The sequence below is a fragment of the Chenopodium album genome, chromosome 5 (assembly GCF_948465745.1).
Source record: "Chenopodium album chromosome 5, dcCheAlbu1.1, whole genome shotgun sequence".
NCBI lineage: Eukaryota > Viridiplantae > Streptophyta > Magnoliopsida > Caryophyllales > Amaranthaceae > Chenopodium > Chenopodium album.
The window spans coordinates 28177788-28183338 of NC_137838.1; the positions used below are offsets into that span (position 1 = coordinate 28177788).

The following is a 5551-nucleotide window of genomic DNA, read 5'->3' on the forward strand; positions in this document are numbered from 1 at the left end:
TTAAGCAAATCACCAGAATCATTGTAGATAGTATCAATTCTGTTCCTGTTCTGCCTTTGCTTAAGGACTTAAAAGAAATAGTGAGAGTTTGAATCACCCACCTTAATCCAGTTCACTCTTAATTTCTGCATCAAAATGCTCTCTTGAATATTCATCCAATATTTAACTTTCTCAATGGCCTCAGCTTCCTGAAACTGGAGACTAGCATTAGAAAAATCATCAGCTAGCTTGGATTGAATATCATGCAAAAGATTTCTAGCATTTTCCAAGCTCTTAGGAACCTTAGAAAAGTGCTTAATATTTAAGTTTTTTAGACCACTTTTAACATATTTTAATTTGTTCCAAATTGCAACCATAGAGGTACTAGGGACAGAAATATTCCAATGAGAAGAGACAATATCACCAAAATCAACATGAGAAGCTAAACAGTTCATAAATCTGAAAGGTCTGCCTCTCCCTGCAATAGTGTGCCCAATATCCACCAAAACAGGACAATGGTCAGAAAGATCAGAGGGAAGATAGATAGCCTCAGCATGCCCATAAGAAAGCATCCAAGACTCATTTACCAAACCCCTATAAATTCTAGTAGTTGTTCTATCGGACCCATGCCCTTTATTATTCCAGGATTAAAAAGACCCCTTGCTCTTAATTTCAGCAAGGTCCAAGTCAAGAATGAAATCATGAAAATCTTTCACTTCATAATCAGTGACTGGGTTACCATTTAATCTGTCATCAGAAGAAAGAACAGTATTAAAATCACCTATACAGAGCCAGGGAAGCTGAATAGTGCCCAAATTCTTAATGTCACTCCACATACGTTTCCTATGTTGAGTAGAATGAAGGCCATAGACAAAAGTACAAGCTATCTGGTGCTGCAGATCCTTAGTAGACACAATAGTATGAATAAACTGTTCATTTATAGAAATAACATCAACATTCATAGTATCACACTTCCAACCAACCCATATTCTACCTTTAGGAGAGAGAGAATAGTTACAACTCTAATCCCAAGCTCTCCCAAATTTTTCTGAAAAGCAACAAGATTATGATACTTAACTGTAGTTTCCAGTATAGCAATAATTTTAACAGAATAATCCGTGAGTAACTGCTTTACAGCAGTTACTTTGTTAGGGTCATTAAGACCCCTAATTTTCCAGGTTGTAATAATCATTGAACCAAAGAGGGATTACCATCACCCTCAATAGGTTCTTGAGTATCTTCAAAAATAGCAGAGTAAGGATTAGCACTAGGAACATTTGGATTCATCTGAGCAGTACTATGACTTCCACTACACCAAAAACTAGATTAGAGATCGCAAAATATAGAACGGTTATCTAAGGTAGGCGTTCTCCAGAACAATATAGATCGTTTTAATATAAGAGACGTTCTATATGTTAATACATATGAAATGATTAGCATTGTTAACCGTTCTCTATTTCTTTTTACTCAAATAATTAAAATAAATAATTATGTATTTTAAATGATATAGAACGGTCATCGTGACAACCGTTTTGTATTATATTAATTAATATTTTTTAATTAGGAGGAAATTACATACAGAGTAATAATTTACCCAAATTATCAAATTAAGGCGCATAAAAGTGAAAATTGAAGGCATTGAAGCCCGCATCACTTACACTTTCATGAGTTTCATCCAAAAGTGAAACCTTTTTCTCATTCATTAGCAAACAAAAAAAAAGTGAAACCTCCATCAAACCTCCATAGCAAAACCGCTGCTCCACCACCTCTCTACCGCCGCTCCATGCCTGCAGTACCGGACCTGTCTGTTGAGCCACCAGTAAATTGAGGTTCAAATTTTTCTTATGATATAGTAATTGGATTTTGATATTTGTCTATCTAATTGCAGGAATCATTCAAATTATGTAGGAAACGGAAGTAAATTTGTAGAATTTGAATTTTAGGTGATTGAAAAAAAACTTCAAAGTTCTTGTTTTAGGGATAAATTCATCGATTGTTTGTATGTATATATTTAAGCCGAATTATTGCATTAAGTTCAATCAAATTACCCTTAATTTTGCCGAATTTAATTTTATTTCAATTGTAATCAAAATTATTTTTGCCAAATTAATCTTACCTAAGTTCAATTTAGAACCCTAATAAGAATTTTTTTTTTTTTTAAAAAAAAAGGAACAAAGAGATAGGACTTAAAACAGTGAAATAAACATACAATTTTTTGGTTTTGGTTTAGTGGTGGTAACATATGTTGTTTATAGAATTGATGAGGATATGGTTGAGCCCATTTTGTGAATGAGGTTTGTTTAAAAACAAAATGTTGGGGTTTTTGTGTTTAAATCTACTTTTGAATAAGATTTAGAGTCTACATAGACTTGCTATTTTACCTCTTCTTTGGCGGAATATTCATCTGCATTTAAGGTCAGAAAAAATTATATATAGAGTTTGATGCCCAATGGAACATAAAATGGTAAGTAGAAAGAAAAACAAAGAAGGGGTTATAGGCTAAATATTCTACTTGAACTACCCTGTGACAAGAAAAAAAAAATTCAAAGAAGGAGTTGTAGTGCTACTTAAGCTAGTTTACATCGACATTTCGATTGTATTTTAATCAACTAGGTAATTATCAACTACTACTATTGACATTGGGATATAATTCGTCATTATCTTCAACGGTTATATATGAGCTACTTTTTGTTGTAGAAAAATTTTGTCGGTGAATTACTGAAATGTACTAGTATGTTCTATTGTCTAAGTAGTAGCAATTAAGGTGTTTCTTTTTTTCCTTGACTAAACTGGTACAAAGCTGGAAACTACTGTATTTCTGAAACAATAAAACTAAGTACTATGTTGTCTTGCTTTTGATTTTCTCAATAAATTGTACTCCCTCCGTTTTTAAATACTTGCTCCACTTTCCTTTTCCGGCCGTTTTTAAATACTTGCTCCATTTCCTTTTTTAGAAAGATTTTACAATATTAAATTCAATTTTCATACTTAGTGGACCCAACATAATACTCTCTCTCCTCATATTCTTCTATTACTTTTGCTTTTTACATTTTTTATTTTCTCAACTACCGCACTACCTCCATATTTTATTAATATCTCCAATTTCTCCTAAAACTCTGCGCATGGAGAAATGGAGCAAGTATTTAAAAACGGAGGGAGTATTTGTAACATTCTATTGTATGAACTTCGGATACGGTATGGGTACAATTAGTAGGCGTGTTCTGGTTTACAGGTGAATGTACCAACTTGTATTATAATTTGCTTATCAAACTAATCAAGTAATTAGCTGAATATTTTTTTTATTGCTAAACTTACTAGTTGCTGATTAAGACATTTGAAGAATCCTTTTAGTATGTAGATGGTACAAGTTTAGCTTGATATTTTAGCACCTAAGCTAGCAATAAACAAACTAAACCCCAAATGCCCTGCCCTGCCCCTACCCCTACCCCTGGGTTTTCCCGTGTCGTACATTTTCACATATCTTCTATAAAATGCTTACCCGTCATAGTTAATTTTCATGGGAGAATATTTTGAACTCTTCTTTTTCCATATGTTTAGACGAATCATTAGATTAATTAAGAGTATTACCTTGGCTTATGATCCATTTGAGCAAGGTGTTACAGTCTTACGGAGACAAAATAATAATGTCAGATAGTAGAGTAAGTACAAGTACATAATAGGAGTACATGTGAAATGATCTCTCGCAAATTGATGCAAGCATTGTAGTCTTGACTAGATTCTTGTTGCTATTAATAGGAAAAAAAGATGTTGCTGCTTCCTCTTCTGTTCTTCAGTTGTTGAAGTTGTTCTATTTAATTTAATTTTTAACTACTTTATATCTGTTTTAAGCAATTATCTTAATTAAACTATCAAATTAGTTAATTTCCCTGTAACTTGTTCTATAGAATAGGTAGGAAGGTTTTTACTCTACTGTTTTGAGTTGTCAATCGTGTTTTTTAATTCTTTTATCAATAATTTCTTACTTGTATTTTTTTATTTCTGATAACTTTTTCCTAAAAAATCGTTTGTTTTTAAGTAGTGTATTTACTCTTGAATGGAGGAAGTTAGGAGATATGCATGAGTTAATTGCACTAGATTATGCAAATCTATTGTGCTATAGGTGTACTATATATTTATATGACATGGAGGGTTGATTATAGATCATATAAAGTTTATGACACTAGAAAAATCTGTCAATAGTTCTAATGTGATTCATGTGGTTTGTGGGTGGGTAATGACTTTGAAGAATAGTAAATGTTCGAGGTGAAAGTTAGGTGGTTCAAATCGAGTCATATTCAGGTGATGAATCTTGAACCAAATATTCAATGGAACATAAAATGGTAAGTAGAAAGCAAAACAAAGAAGGGGTTATAGACTAAATTTTCTAGTTGAACTACCCTCTGACAAGAATAATTTTTAAAGAAGGGGTTTAGTCATGCTGGTTAATAACCAGTTGTATTCGTTGATCCCCTCAATCGATCATTGCTCTCTATGATTCCTGTTCTCTGAGAAAAGTATGTGTTGTAGCTTCTACTAATTATTTATAAATCATAATATTATAAATTCACGTCTTAGCTAGTAAATTAGAGTATATTAGTAAGTATTAGCATGAATGTATTCTGGTTTATTCAAATATAATGTATATCTGATGTACAAAGGTTCCACCTGGCATTTCACCAGAATTTATCCTTTTGATTATAAAGCCTGAATATTGGATCACCTTTTTTTTTTTGTTTATAAAGCAGGTCATTATTTCTTAGGCCTCGCTCTTTTGATCTGAATTCTCCATGTTTAAACGTATGTTTGAATGTATCTAATGAGAATGAACTAGTATGTTACCTTCAACTCATAAGCTTCTGGACAGTTTTGAATCGGATTATGGTTGATTAACAACTCATAAGCTTCTAGACAGTTGTGGTTTGCAGAAGATGTTAGAGGTGACTGTTGTGGTTTTTGTCTAAATTGTCTTGTCACCTCCTTGTTATAGAGATGGTTACTGTGGCAGTGAAGGAGATGGAGATGGTTTGGGCTGTGCTGGCACCACTCCTGCTGGATGGAAAGGGGGCCGCTGTGCAGGTGGCTGCGATGGTACTTGGGTCTCTTGGCTGGGACGTGGAGCAACAGGTGCTTACTGAGGTGGTAATTGTCTGAGATGGTGCTTGGGCCACTTGGCTGGAACTGTGTAATAATATCTGCTTGCTGCGTTTTGTCAAAAAAGAAAAAAGATATACTTATTTATATTTAATTAGATGAACTTATTTTATATTAGTAACTAATATGTATGTATTTTACATTGTTTTATAGTATTTTAAGCAAGTTCCTCCTACATATTCTCAACAAATGATCGAGGACAAATACAAATTATCAAAATACAGGGCTAATTCGAATAATCAAATACATATGGTCGGATTTTTTTTAAAAAAAAAAACATTAAAGAATTGTTATCTAACTTAACCGTTCTCTATTGTAATGCAATATAGAACAGTTAAGTAGCCTAAACCGTTCTCTTTTCCTTCCTTAGTGTACAAATTTAAGAAGGGAAAAGAGAACGGTTGTGACTAACAACCATTCT

General features: G+C 32.9%; 1 long non-coding RNA gene across 2 annotated transcripts; it reads left to right on the forward strand.

The window, feature by feature from the left end:
• Nucleotides 1–1611: 1611 nt before the first annotated feature.
• LOC145630630 (uncharacterized) lies at nt 1612–5330 on the forward strand. 2 transcript variants are annotated; one of them, XR_014112141.1, is made up of 3 exons: nt 1619–1808; nt 4967–5118; nt 5284–5330. It is a non-coding gene; the product is annotated as an uncharacterized LOC145630630 (long non-coding RNA). The 2 variants fall into 2 exon arrangements; XR_014112140.1 differs by lacking the exon at nt 5284–5330 and having other exon boundaries at nt 1612–1808; nt 4967–5255.
• The last annotated feature ends 221 nt before the right edge of the window (nt 5331–5551 follow it).